The following is a 15,446-nucleotide window of genomic DNA, read 5'->3' as shown; positions in this document are numbered from 1 at the left end:
GGGTTGGACAGGAAGTGTCTGCATTAGCGGACCATTAGGCGGTCGTTGCTAATGACCTGCGGTTCTGGATCAGCGTGGAAGGAAGACGTCTTTAAGCCCACGTCCACGCTCACACTGCTCCGCACTCTGCTGGACCAGTGGTGAATTGGCTGAAAAGCCGGTGTGACTGGCAGGATATGTAACGTGCTGGGTGAGTAATTGGACCGTGAAAGAGGCCATGAGGCGAACGATTTGCCTGGAGATGGACAAACTCTTCAGTGTCCAGGTAATTAGCGCGGCCATCAGGGAGACAGAGTTTATTTTTAACAGCGGTAAATCATATTCCATAACCTTTAACAGCTTTTGTGTCTTACAGCAATATACACATATATATATGCAGATGTTCAGTGTCTCATTACTAAAGTAAAACCAATAGTTTAAATGAAAACTAGATTCTAACTAAATGGCTGATGACAACACATCTCAGCTGTTATGTGGGTTAATGCACTTTTTGCCTTTGGGTCCGTCTTGTAGTTGCGTGTGTTCACGGACGACCAACGACCAAAATTATTTATGCAACATTTAAAGGACTCTATAATTTAGGCTGAGGGGGGAGTTTGCATCCTACAGCACATGTTCAGTGGCTCTGAGAAGGTTTGACGCCCACTGGCCCAGAAAAGCATGTGAGTGACGTGAACTCACCATGAACTGAGGGAAACTCAACAACACACACGTCACACTAGACTCAAACACTAACTAACTGTTGACTATCTTATCTTTAATTAACATTTATTTAACACTAACGTTGCTCACGAGAGAAAATAAAAAATGTCTAATGTCTCGGTTTGCTTCAGCAGATTAAGAATCTACTACTTCTTCAGTATTCACTTCATTCATTCTTCATCATTGAAAGTTTTTCACTTTGCTAAAAGCTCCAGAGTGTGAGATTTAGGTGAAAGGAATAAAATTGGCAGAAATTTAATTTAGAATAATCCTCTGGACGTTTTCACGAGTTTGTTTCGTCTAAATTATATGAATTGTAGTTTTCTTTACCTCAGAAAAGGTCCTTTATATTTAAATACTTTATATTTACATCGAGGGGACCCTCTCTTAGTTTGGAGGGAGAGGGAGAGGGTGAGGTGAGGGTGAGGTGAGGGGTGTTCAGCTGACACTTGTACACTAGATATCACTAAATTCTACACACTGCACCTTTAAGAAGCTCAAATAAATAAAAAAACTCCTTCTTAAACTTTTGACCAATCCTGCGTGGAAGATGAAAATAACACGCCATGCGGTGCTGCAGCTTGTTTTTAGTTCAGACGTTGCATGTGAGGAAATCAGGACGATGTGAACGCAGCCTTGAACATGTGTTGCGAATGAGCATCGAGGGGACTCGCGAGTGAGAAAATAATTTGGGCTGCGTGAGACATAAAGTTATTTCAAATCCAATCACGTCTTCGCTCGTGTCCCAATACATCCTGTCATGTTGCATCACATCAGGGCATCAACAGATGTGAGAGTCCCACCGCTGCACTGATCCCTCTGCTTTCTCTACATCCACTCAGCGGGGGGGGGGGGGGGGAACAACGCCATACAAGCGTTATCTATTGTTGTCTGTGCATTTCTCTAACAGCGGGGGGGGGCACTTTACAGTCAACACACACACACACACACACTTCGACTGCACGGCTAATTTAAGACCTGGGGAATGGGAAGAATCCTTCGCTGTAAAGATCTTATGACCGACTGAATCTTTTTATTAGATTTATTACGATGTTCGTCATCTTCTAGGTTTGAAACTCTGCACATGCTGAGAACTACAAGACTGAAATAACGAGTTTAAAAACACAACCTTCATCCAGGAGCAAAAAATCTGTTATTGAACCTGGAAGAAATAATAATGTCGTGATAACTGTTGATATCGATTGATGTGAAAATCAGTTTCAGGTTCCTAATTTAAAAAAACTGTGCTCAGCGCCGATAAGAACAACGATAAGGTTTGGATGTTAAATTTTAAAGTATAATGTTTTAAATACTCAAATGTAAATAAGTTCACACATCCCAGAGTCAGAATCCGTCCTCTAGAAATAACAGTCGATGGTTTAAGGTCAAGTGCAACGTTAACTAGAGTCCTGAGGTGACTTGTGAACAGGAAACTATTTCCGTACGGAGCTCAGGCCCCGAAATCTGCGTTGCGATTGGGTCGAGTCGGGACCAGCTGTGTACTAGTACTCACGTATGACATCAGACCCTGACCGCACGTCCACAGGTACAATCACAATACCGCCGTGATGTACTGAGAGCGTACTTGAAGTAGAACTGCGGTCGCAGCGACGTGATATTTTATGTTTTAAAGGGGTCATTGTTGCCAAATCCAGTTTCCGAGGTCACTAAAGGATTTGTCGTGTATTTCGCACGAGTGACACAGACACGCTCGGTTACGTAAGAAGTGAGGCACAGTATTTACGCTTGAGCTCATTTACACACATTCTTAACGTGAAATCACCACTTCTGTGATCAGCCTCTCATCTGGATGCGTCGAGACACAAATCAGACAAACGTATTCACCAGAGCTTCGTCATTATACCGACAAGAACACGTTCCTTATGCTCCGATACGCGGTGTACGGATTACTGCTGGAAACACACAGCTTCATCGAAACATGGGAAAGGGGCTAATAAGCTCATGTCAATGCACGTCTGCTTTTCTAATTAAAGACATTCAGCTGTGAGACACTGTTATGGCAAGAAGCCTGAAGGCTGCTCGTCTGCGGAGAGTCCCCCCCCCCCCCACCCTCTTCTTTTCTCACCTCGTTGTTGTGCGGCGCCCTGCAGACATCACACGGTCATGTAAGTAAAATCAGCTGCATCATATGACACTGGTGAGATTTTCAATTAGTTTGTGTGTTCAAACCTTTTCTTCTTCTTTCTTCGACACAACTTGTTATTCACCGAACGTGTTACCGATTTTCAATTAGCATAATTTAGCTTGGTTCCAGCACTTATTCATAATTATGTTAATTATCGTCATTTCAAAACCATTTTACAGCCCGATAAGATTTTTTTTTTTTTTTTAAACGTCTGTGCTGTTTGAATACGAGCAGCTTTGATTGAAACCCGTCACACCCGTCACACAAACACTTAAACTGCGCTCCGGTTCGGGGGAACTTGTTTGGGGCGGAGAAAAGCTGAGGCCACCGGGTTTGTAAGAGCTCGAAGAGGAGAAACCAACCTGGTGCTATGACGACAGAGTCCGGTCTTCTTCACTGACTCAACCATCTGATGGCAGCGCGTCTTCAATGGAACAAGAAACTCTGAAATGAAATGGGAAAAAAAACATTTCTCATTTATTTGCCAAATGAAGGTTTGTGTCGAGTTTTCTTCAGAAAACTCGGGTTTCATGTCTTTTATTTCAAACAATGCTGAGGTTGTGGAATGAGTTTTATTTCTTGACGGGTTGAAGTGAGCCGGGACGTTCGCTTGAGCAGCCGTCAGCAGCATTTAGAAGAGAGTTACACAACTCGGCTTTATTCTATATGCAAAGACATTAAAATGAAATCTAAAAAAAAAGCAAAGTTAAAATGCGTTTCCTCGGAGCTATGAGGCAGGATTTCATTCCAACACCTTCGAGGTCAGAGGTCAGACTAACTGGAGGCTGAACGGCACGAAGCCCGGTTGGCTCCTAATTGATTCTGCCTCATCATCAGTTTGAGAATCACCAGAGGAAACCTTCGGTTCGAAATCACTTCCAGGTTCATGAATGGTTGTGTTGCTATTTACAGCCTCGTTTCTTTTTTCCATCATGAGAATCAAGCCGAGGAAAACACTGTTAAATAATGTGTGTGTGTGTGTGTGTGTGTGTGTGTGTGTGTGTGTGTCCCTGATATACTTGTTAAGCTGATTTAGTTTAAATGAAAAGGGGGGGGGGGGGGGACAAATCTGCCCACGATCTGAATGTTCAGACTGTTTATAAGTGGGTCAACTTGAGCCTCAAGTCAAATCACGTGGCTCTGACATCAGGTAGAATTTCCCCGAGTCTTCCACCGGACGATCGGCCGCCAGCTTTGACCCGGTGAGTTTAATGAGAACCAGTGGATCCAGAACCAGAGAACCAGTGGATGTTAACGATGCAGCCACACGAGGCCGCCGGCGGATCCTGATCCAGGACTAAACAAACGTGGTGCTGACCCGAGGCTGAACCTTCACTATCCCACTATGAGTTGTTTCCACTTGATTTACCTCCGATAGTCTGGATTAAACCCCCCCCCACACACACACACACACACTCCTCCGCCTCCGGTTTTTTGTTTTTCTGGCAGCTTCGATTCTGTTCTTTACTATCTACATTAGAAAATACTGTATGACGTCAAGATAATCACACAACCGTCAGATAAGAAATCCTCCTTTAATTCTCACACGAGACACAGATTCTATTTATCTCTGTTTCGCATCACTATGAATTTAAGACGTTGGGGTTTGGGGCTCTTTCTGTCATTACGTCATATACAAGTCACGATATGTTGAGACATCGACGGCACTAAGACAACGTCTGCTGCGGTGAGACGAGCCCGATAACAATGCAGAGCAGACGTGTATTTGTTTATAGATGTATGTACTGATATGGTACAAGATATTTTTTCACTTAACATTCCCTGATAGGTTTTTATAACTTGATTGATTCGGGCTTATCTGATTTAAACGCGGTTTCATACGGTTGTCGGAGGTTTGTCTCAGATCTTATGTCCCATTACCCTCCTCGTGCTCCCTGCTGAGTGAATGTTATCTTCCATCGGCAGAGGAAGAGTTGACGATGTGATGTTCAGAGGTTATCTGACGAACAGAAATGAAGAGAAACAATAAGAGCGATGCTAATGTGCAGCTGCTGAAATTCATTAGACCCAGCTCAGTGCAGTTCCTCTCTGGTGGAGAATTACAGGAGTGGGGGGGGGGCTCTACAAATGCTTCCAGCTCTGTGGAACATGACCTTTACTGCGCCTCCCTTATTTCAGCCTCCTTCTATCTTCCAGGATCTTGATTCCCTCGGCTGCGTCCCGTCTCTCTCCCTCCTATCTTCCCCATCTCGCTCAGATGTTGAGAACAGCAAGATGCCAGAAAAATATTCTTTTAAAAGTCACCGCGTGAGCTTCACTGTACGAGACTGCCCCCCCCCCCCCCGAGGGGAGCAGCAAAGGGCTCGACCTTTCAGCGGCAGTTCATCCTGAGCAGGGAGTCCGTCCTTTTAATGTAATCCCTGGACCACTTCCTGTTGTGGCCACTCCTGACGCCTTGGTTCCTTTCTCCGTAGGACAGAGAGTACATGTGTGTGTGCTGCACGGTGCACAGAGACTCATGAGAGAGAGAGAGAGAGAGAGAGAGAGAGAGAGAGAGAGAGAATCCTCCCTGGAGGTTGGAGCTTGTTATAAAGTCTTTCTATCATCTCACTGAACCAGGTTTTTTTTTTTGTCTTTCCTCTTTTCCGATAAAACAATACAAGCCTCCTGAGGGATGCTACTGGAAGTAAGAAAGACTTCACAGCAGGAGGGAGGAGGGAGGAAGGAGGGAGGAGGGAGGGAGGAGGGAGGAGCAGAACAGCTACAGCGAACACAGCATCACAGAGCGCCCCCTGGGCCAAACAGGGTCATTTGAAGAATGGCGGATTGATCAAACTCTGATCGGTGGTGTCCGAGACGCTGCGTGTGACACGTGGATGAAGAAACACAAACATTCATCCTTCACTGAAGGTTCGAGCTCTGAGGACTGAGAGAGTTACAGCGTGTGAGACACGAGCAAATCACTCCAATACAAGTTATTAATAAATCACACAACAGCACCAGAGTTTCTTCTGAGCTCCGGCTGCCGACACCTGAGTTTCAGCAAACGGGAACTCTGATGTCAGCTCCGACAGTTTTCAGTTCCCATATCCCAGGATTCATTGCACTTTAGTGACAATCTCAAAGAGGTAACGGCGCCTGCAAGCGACGAGACTTCCAATGTTTCGGCATCGAGCTTTGAATCAACTGAACAGCTAATGGTTCACACGTTTAAAAAAAAAACCCACGAGGCATAAAAAACTTTGTCGTCATGCCCAACTTCAGCTCTGTTGCTAAGCAACGGCAATAAGGGCGGGACGAGTTGATGACGCCCTTCATTGAAAATCGTCTAAAGACCAGACTCATTTTGGTTCGGCCTTCATGGTCTATGCAGCCGGAGAAGGAGGTGGACTTCCATCCATCAACTCTCCAATAACCCCGGTGAACGCCGGCCGCCGCCGCACCAAGCAGCTGGTGAGCAGAGCGGAGCGTTCAGCAGCTAAAGGGCTAAAGGTATTTCCCTACAGAGCTCAAATAGATTGAATATTGTATTTGCCAAGACACATGATTCCGAAGGAATTCCAAGAGGGAACAGTGGGCGCCATCATACAGTAAAGAGCCTCCAGATTCTAACTGTATTAATGTGGTTATATATTTTTATTACACCATTAAACTACACTTGTCTCCTGCTGACGAGAGAGGACGGCTGAAATAACGGTGAAAAGCACAAAGGTAGAGACCTCGTGTTATTGTGGGTGAGCGAAAATCATCATTATGAACCAGTGGTGGAACGACTGACTGCAAAATCATCCTGAGGCTGAAGAACAAAATATATATATATATATATATATATATATATATATGTACTTGACACAAGAGCATTCAAAGCTTCACAGAGCTCGGACGAAGAGTTTTATCAAGTCTCGCCTCTGGGGCAGGAAAACCGTCCTCCTCCCTTCTCAAGGAGAGACTTTGTCCTCTTTAACGCAGGAATGTGAGTTGAGCTCTTATTGTTTTTCTGTAGCTTCACCTGAATCCCTCCATATGTTCAGTTTGTCCACAAACAAAATGCATCTGCACTGAGAAACTAAAGGAAACATACATAAGTTCTTCCCCACGCGTGACTCCGACTCTGAATCGTCCTGTTTTTAGTGCACAGACTCACACATGTGACACAACATGTTGTGACACTGAAACTGAAAAGCAATTACAGCACCATGTCACGGCCCTCAAAGTGCACGCCAGGAGATTTGGTGAGTCTCAACCCTGATTTAAGACATTTATAAGTTATTTCCTGTCAGATGGAAGGAGACCGATACGTTTCGTTCTCTGCGTGGGAGACGCATGTCTTGTTCTGGTGTTCGACAATAATTGAACAGAGGCTGCATTAAACACAGGAAAGGAACAGGACATTCCAAAGAAGCTGGTACCAACGAGGAACCCTGAGGCTCTTCTATACCCTGTGTGTGTGTGTGTGAGAACATTTAAGAGCTGTATGTTTCAGATTGCTGCATGAGTGATGTTGTCGTCAGTCAAGCATTATGTGCACCGTGTTAATCAACTAGGTGGGGACGACTCTCTCTCTCGCTCTCTCGCTCTCTAACAGCCCCGGCTCTTCTCTGTCTCTCTGTCTTCACAGTTTACAACAGACTAGGTCAATGTCTTCAAATGTCTTCTTTTGTCCAACCAAAAGTCCAAAATCCAAAGATATATAATTGTGTTAGTATGACAACACACAGATAAGCCAGTACAGTAGTTACACAAGAGCGAAACATTAACAAAGACAATCTATTGACGATCGATTCAAACTATTTAAAACTACCATATTAAATAAACAGCAGTTTATTCCTGTTTGATTAGTTGACGAAGTTAAAGGCAAAACAATTAATCATCCAGTAATATGACCTGTTGTTGGTTCAGTCCAAGAGCAATGCAGAAATAAATGTTGGTGTAAACATTGTTTATTACCTAGTCAATGGATTAGACCCGCGCGGCCGGCGTAGTCGACCACATCTGTCAAAACATCCGTAGGCTGAACTGTTCCGTCCTCCGCAGGCCGCGGCGTCAACACCTGCTCTAATCGTGAGCTGCTGCACGTTCAGTGTAAAGTCCCGATAATCAACCGTCATAAACGAGCCAGGTCTGACTCAGGCCTCAGCAACCTGCTGACAAATATATTATATTTATATAGAAACATACAGCTGGCTCAGTGAATCTACTGTAGGTCCTCTGAGTCTCTGGCTGCAGGTCTCTCCCGCCCACAGGTGTTCTCAGTTTAAAGAGGACAGAGTGTTTCTTAAAGGCTGAGGAGCAGTTAGATGAGTTACACACAAAGTCACTGGACACATTGACTAATGAAGACGTGTTCTCTCACAGGAGGAGAGAGACGGACGGACAGAGAGATGGACAGAAGGAGAGACGGACGGAGAGACGGATGGAGAGAGAGATGGACGGACAGAGAGACGGACAAACAGAGAGACGGACGGAGAGAGAGCCATTTACCTGCGTCTGAGTGTGGGAGGCACAGGAAGAACAAACTCCCTCCTACAGAGGAGTGTTTATCCTCTGCACCCCTCCGCCAGCGGCGTCTCAGTCTAATGCATATAATCCTAACTTAATTACAGAGATCTAATTTAAAGTGCCAGAACTTTAAATGTTATTTACAACGTTCTTTACATTTCCAGAGACATTTAGATTTTTGTTTGACATTCTGTATTTCAGCTGTTTTCTCCTGCAGCTGAGGAGAGGATGTGAGTATTCTGGTAATTGGATGAGTATCGACAACACGGACCCACCGGAGCAGGTTTACTGAGTCCGCCTTTTAATCAGCACGCACGTTTTCCAATTTGGCAGGGAACCTCACCGACGGTGATGTGTGCAGATTGGTGCAGCCGTTAATTAAGGCCTCTTTTTTAATTTCAGAGGCAGCTTGTGCAAAACTGGAAACTGACAAAAAAGCAAATTCCCTGAAATGAGCATTTCAGTGCAATCGTGCACGTTTCTTCCCACAGAGACAGAAGAAGAGGAAGTCCGAGGAAAATGAATTCAAATTAAGGTTTCAACAGAAAATCAGTTTGAAGACTGCGTGTGACTCGTTTCACAGCAGAACAATAAGGAGTAGAAGGACACGTGTGACTCATTACATCCATGTCTGTCCTGTGAGGACGTCTGATGGCTCCAGGACGCCATGACACTGACCCACCATGTACAATGTAAAGGCCCTAAACCAGCAGAACTAAATGGTACGCGGCCTCGTTAACGTTCTTGATCACACTGCGCTCACGTGTCCAAATGTTTGCTGTGGAAAAGGTCAGTTTAAAGCCCTGCACCCGCTCATGGGAAACCCCAACATGTGATTTCACTTACTGTGGTTGATTAGACCTCGCTCAGGACCGTGTACTTCCGTACACACACGTGCTATTTTGAGAAGTATTTCAACATGCAGTGAACTGTGAGTACATGCACGGTGTCCTCATTACAGACAAAAAGTTTGTGTGTGAAACAATGGACGCTTCTCGCCCTCAACGGTCGCCATCTTGGCTACGTAGCGAAGGGGAGGGGCCGCCAACAAGTTTTCTAACTAGTGAAAATGGCTTTAGAGGAGGGAGGACACAAGTCGTTCACACATCGCTCGAAACATCGGGGGCCCACCGCCAAAATTTTCGGATCATCATCATCATCGTCATCATCATTGTAGTGAGTGGAAGAGTCTATAACAACACCCAGTCCAAATCCATGCACCACAGCAGTAAGTACACGTTGTACACTGTGTACTACACGGAAGTGAAGTATCTGAAGTGACGTCTCTGTGAACGTTCTGTTTGTTTTAGTTGCAGCCGATGTTGAGGGAATAAGAACACTTCAAACATTCCATGGACTATTTCAGAAAACTTCGATTTTATCGTCTTTAAGTGAAACTGAACTTCTTCTGTTAAACAACGATCCCCAGAACCAAGTTCACAACCTTTCAAAATAAAAGTAAAGAAAAAAAACGAATGTGCTTTTAATTTCTAGACAAATTGCTTAGTTAAAGTGATTCCATGAATGTTGCTGTCATGACGAAGCGTTGAATCAATGGAATTAGTCGACAGATCGAAGGTGAGGGTTGATTAATAACAGGTTTCTGGGCTGAATCAATAGAAACAATCGGCAGTCGATGGATAAATAAACATCATTAGACGTGAAATCAAGCCGGACACGACTGGTTTCATCTTCTCGGCAGTTTCTTCTCTCCCGTCGCTGTAGATTCACTCATTGGTTTTTCTCACTGCCTCTTGTGACGGCAGCGTGTTGCAGGGGTTAACTTCTCTCAGCAGCAGCTGCCTGCACATACACTGTACATGTATGACTCTAAGCCCCTCCCTCCCCTCTGTCTAGTTCTGAGTGACGTCAGCAGGCCGTGGGACCTCAGGGACCACCGCCATACGCCCTATTATGTGTGTTATGTAACCGATTTCCCTCAGACTGAGAAAGGAGAGCGAAGGGATGGGGGGTTGGGCTGTCTCTCCCCCTCTCCCCTCCCCTTCCCTTCCCTCGCGCTATACATTAAGCCTCAGCCTACCTCGGAAAACCAGGGCACTGCCTCGCAGCACTCAGCTATGGGAATGGAGGGGAGGGGGAGGAGGGGTGGTGTTAGGGATACAGACGTCAAAAGAGGTCACGTCTGGCTGCTGGCTGAGATTATGGCTTTGTATGTATGTGCACGTATACATGTACATATACATACATATATATTTCTACTTGGATTCATCCTGGCATCGTTTTCAGAGCATCGTCTTCAAGAGGAAAACAAATGTTACAGGAATGAATGTTTCCAAGATGTTAGCGAAGTGAGCGATCGTTACTTGGCTCAATAAGATCTATTAATAAGTGTGTTTCAATAGGATCTCTAGCATTGTGTCCTGTTGTCTGAAAAGAACAATGCCGGCACACAGATCTCCTCACTTCCAACCAAACAAGAAGGAAGCGCTCACACAGACAAACACTGAACCTTCGGGAAGAAGCTGGAAACTAATAAAATCCTCCAGACCAGGCTAACGGGATAATAACTGGGTTACTAGGGGAAACAACGTGAGCGGGAGAGAGGACTCCCTGTGTAATATTAATGGAGAACGGGCTCCCGCTCTCCTCGTTTCCTTTGGATTCCAGTTTTACACTCAGCTGTGTTTACAGGAGAGTTTTCCTCTGGACGTCTTTATCTGAAATGTGTTGAGAACAAAAAGACAGAACAGATGGAAGGTGTCACGTCTCTTCAACGGGATAAATGTCAAACGCACGAAACCGTGGAAGTCTGACGGCGTGTCCCTGAAGGCTGAGGAACCTTTACCGTTAGCGTGTTGTGTTGTTATACTGTATCGCAGCCTGAGTCACGTGCACCAGCAGATCTCCAGCTACTTTAAATTCAGGCCGAGCTGCTGCACTCCTGAAACTTTTATTTCACCTTGACTCCAGTTTGACGCTCAGCTGTGTTTACATGAGACTCTAACTTTTTGTCCGTCCCTCTCTGGATGTCTTTGTCTTCAACATGTCACATGCACGACGAATTTCTTGACTCAATTTAAAGATCTTGGACAAAATCAGAAATAAGTGCGGCCCTGTCGGAGGCGTCTCTTCCACACGTGAAGCATGGCGGCCTTAGCGTGTAGTGCTGCATGTGTGACCCCCCCCCCCCCCCCCTTCCTCACAGCTGTGACCTCCTGAACTACAACCCTCACATCTGATTGTACCTGAACCTCTCCTCTCTCCACACACACACACAGCTGACACATATGTACTCTAACTCAGTGCATGATATGACACCCATGCAGCACCCCCCCCCCCCCCCACACTGCCCCAGCAACACATGCATGGTCCGAGTCTGCAGGACACACTTCTGCACACAAAGACCCACTTGGACATGTCACAGCAAAGGAATGTGAACAATGACTGCGCAGTAAATCACACGCTGGGAGGTTCCACACATACTGTACATGCACACACAGCCTGGGTGCTGCTGCGTCTCTGCACAGAGCTGGGGTGTCACCCCCCCCCCCCCCCCGGGGTCGTGCACGGGGCCGTGCAGGGCAGAGTGTCCTGTGCGTTAACAGGTTTGTGATCGCGCTCGTCATATAGCTCCAACTTTAACCGTGAACTCCGGAGCCGTGCAGGAGCCGCGGGGGGAACGGGAAGCACATGGCCGTCATGTAGGTCACACTGCGGGGACAGCGGGAGGCAGGACCCGGCGGAGGAGCGCGTCAGTGCGGGTCTCCCTGCACTCAGTCACCTATAGGTGCCGCCGGGTTGACGTGAGGACAGCGCTCACCTTGCACGGCCGTCCCCGTCCAGCAGACCCCCCCCCCCCCCCACCCCTCCACCTCCCACCCGCCCGGAGAAAGACCCAGTTTCACACCGTAAACACGATCCGCGTCCGAACCGACCGACAACGTGCAGCTGCGGGATTAACGCATGAAAAACCAGCAGAACAAATGCGCAGGAACCAAATGGAGTCCGGCTGTTTTTACCGTCTCTGCCGCGGCGTCGCTGGCTTCCTCCTCCCGGTGCCGGCCCTGCTCTCAGTCCGCTGTCAGGTGAGTGGAGCCCGGGGCGCCGCCGGAGACCTCCCGGAGAGCCATGGAGACGGTGCGCGGGGGGAAGAGTTCGCTGGTTCTGCTCCCGGTGCTCGCTGCTCCCTCCCCTGCCGGTACAGTGCGGGTGAATGCGGGTCAGGAGCCGCGGAGCCGCCGCTTGGATGATTCACCACCAGGCTCTGCAGCGTCCTCCACCGGCCACAGGCGGTACTGTCCCGCCCAGAGGGGGTAGGGGGGTGGGGTTGCATAATCACGGATCATTAAAGGGACCGTTTGTTTTATTCTGAAACATTCAGGAACATTTAGAAACATTTAGAAACATTTAGAAACATTTAGAAACATTAAGAAACATTTAGAAACATTCAGAAAGAAACATTTAGAAACATTAAGACACATTTAGAAACATTTAGAAACATTTAGAAAGAAACATTTAGAAACATTCAGGAACATTTAGAAACATTTAGAAACATTTAGAAACATTCAGAAAGAAACATTTAGAAACATTAAGACACATTTAGAAACATTTAGAAACATTTAGAAAGAAACATTTAGAAACATTCAGGAACATTTAGAAACATTTAGAAACATTTAGAAACATTTAGAAAGAAACATTTAGAAACATTTAGGAACATTCAGGAACATTTAGAAACATTTAGAAACATTTAGAAACATTCAGTAAGAAACATTTAGAAACATTTAGAAAGAAACATTTAGAAACATTTAGAAACATTCAGGAACATTTAGAAACATTCAGAAACATTCAGAAACATTTAGAAACATTCAGAAACATTCAGAAAGAAACATTTAGAAACATTCTGAAACGTTCAGAAACATTTAGAAACATTTTGAAAGAAACAATTAGAAACATAAAGCAACATTCACTAACATTCAGAAGCATTAAGACACATTAAGCAACATTCAGAAGCATTTAGAAACATTCACTAACATTCAGAAACATTTAGAAACATTTAGAAACATTTAGAAACATTCAGAAGCTTCTTATCTCATCAGTCAGACTCTGGGTTCTGATAGAAAACAACAAGACTCTATAAATATCCACACAAACACAGATTCACCTGCAATGATCTGGCTCCACTTCACATCTCACAACTTTGGTTTATTTGAAACTCAGACCACTGGCTCTGGTTTTATTGTGGAGGCTCAGAGCAGCTCCTGGTGAACGAGGGAGACACTCGTGAAGGAGAAGAGACAGAGCTGAGCTGCAGAGCACAAACGGCCGGTCGCTTTGTCTTTAGTTTCTCTGTTTGTGCTCTGACAAATAAAGATGCTGAGAGCGACTGGTTAGCCTGTGGCTGCTGTGACCACAGATTTATTTTGTGAAGCACCTTGTGACTGTGGTTTTAAATGCTCTATAGAAATAAACTTTATTCTTATAGTTTAACAAAAGAATAAACTTTATTCTGTTCGACTTCACCACCAACACACTGTCAACAAAGATGGCCGACGTGGCAGCGTCCATAAAGTGAAGCCAGAGCATCGCTAGTTAAATCAGTGACCCTGCCTCCTCCACGTTGGCAGATGGGACATGGACGAAAAGTACATTCACATTCTCTTAAAAGATGGTTTCTGTTATTTAAGTTTGAGGTTTTATCAGACTGATGCATGCTCCAGTAAGTTTGGTATCAATTAGTGATTTGATGCTATACGTAGATGATTGACAGGCGATTGGTCGAGTCACTGTACCGCACAGACTCCAAATGCAGAAGACGCCAGTGTTTGGATCCAGGATGTTCTGGATTCATCTGCGGATGGTGGGAGGAGGTGGAGATGTGTCGTCCATCTTTATTTACAACTCCCCCCCCCCCCCCCCCCCCCCTCAGCTGCACTTACTTTCTGTGGACTCTCTAAAAAGCCACTTCACACAAGCTGCCTGGCACCAAACTACACACACACACACACACACACACACACACACACAGCCAGAGAGTAGCTGGTGAACATGGTGGAGCACTTAGCGGCTACAGAGCCGGACGTTCCCCTCAGGAGCCGGTGGAGATCAGACACAGCTGAGAGACGGAGAACATTGAGCACGAAGCTGCAGACGGGTGAAGAAATAAATGAGACCACACCAGAGGACGGACGAGTCTTTTTCTTGTGCATCTGTGTGTTTTTTTTTTTTATTGCAATAATACATCTGCATGTTGACAAATATATTTACACGCACGTACGTCGACAATGGTCAGAACGAAACAGGAAAACTGTGGATGATCACTGAACACGTGACATGAGGAAGAAATTAACCATCAACCGTCAAAACCTGGATTCAGATGCACACACACGCACACACACGCACACACACATGCAGCATTTAGTTCCTCACACATGCACACGAGTGAACACGAGCTCCAGTCCCCACAGATGAGATAAGTACTAAAGGGTTTTTTTTTTTGAGTCGAAGTTAAAAGTGCAGTTTTTTTAAATTCGATTTGTAGTTTTTTTTGTTTGTTAACACTGATGATGCCGCAGCTACACTGTACTGTACGCAACGCACACAGACAGACCAACTACCCAACAATCACTTTCACTACCACAGCCAACATCTCCGGAGCGACGGGGAAGAAGAATCATATACTGATAAAGTACCAAATAGACTTAAAACCTCATTTATATCGTTTTTAGATATACCTTTTGTCTATATATACTATTTACAGAACGTGGACATACTGTATATTTAAAGGGAGTACATTTACACATGGACAGCGTCTTTTTACAGCCACTACACTTTCACTAAAAGCCTCTCGTATAGTCGTAGTATTCTGATGGCTTCAGGACTTGGATGTGTTGTTTATACTGCTCTCGTGTGTGAGGATACATGTGCTACAGTACTGACAACGACTACCTTTAGCTAAACAAGAGATACGCAACAAATACATCGAATACTACAGATTAAAACACACAACTCTTCTTAATGCACGATGCACAAAACAGCACTTTTTACAATCATCTATTGCAACGTCTTTACAGATGACAGGTTTATACCAGTGTGTGACCTCCAGGGGTCTGCTGGGGATATTGTCAGCGATTGATGACGAAGATGAGGAAGAGGAGGACACGGATGCGGGGGGCGGGGG

General features: G+C 45.4%; 1 protein-coding gene across 2 annotated transcripts in view; it reads right to left on the bottom strand.

The window, feature by feature from the left end:
• Window positions 1–12,542, bottom strand: part of LOC109641414 (thyroid hormone receptor alpha) — a 62,532-nt gene extending 49,990 nt beyond the window's left edge. For both annotated transcript variants that reach the window (XR_011241053.1, XM_069524972.1), the window contains exons 1-2: window positions 12,289–12,542; window positions 3,211–3,292 (exon numbers count right to left, since the gene is read on the bottom strand). The gene's annotated coding sequence lies outside the window, so the exon portion shown is untranslated. The remainder of the gene's footprint in view (window positions 1–3,210; window positions 3,293–12,288) is intronic.
• Window positions 12,543–15,446: the final 2,904 nt, after the last annotated feature.

Source organism: Paralichthys olivaceus, chromosome 5, assembly GCF_024713975.1.
Source record: "Paralichthys olivaceus isolate ysfri-2021 chromosome 5, ASM2471397v2, whole genome shotgun sequence".
In the NCBI taxonomy this organism is placed as follows: domain Eukaryota; kingdom Metazoa; phylum Chordata; class Actinopteri; order Pleuronectiformes; family Paralichthyidae; genus Paralichthys; species Paralichthys olivaceus.
The sequence above is the reverse complement of the archived record's forward strand: the minus strand, read 5'-3'. Positions and strand labels throughout refer to the sequence as shown.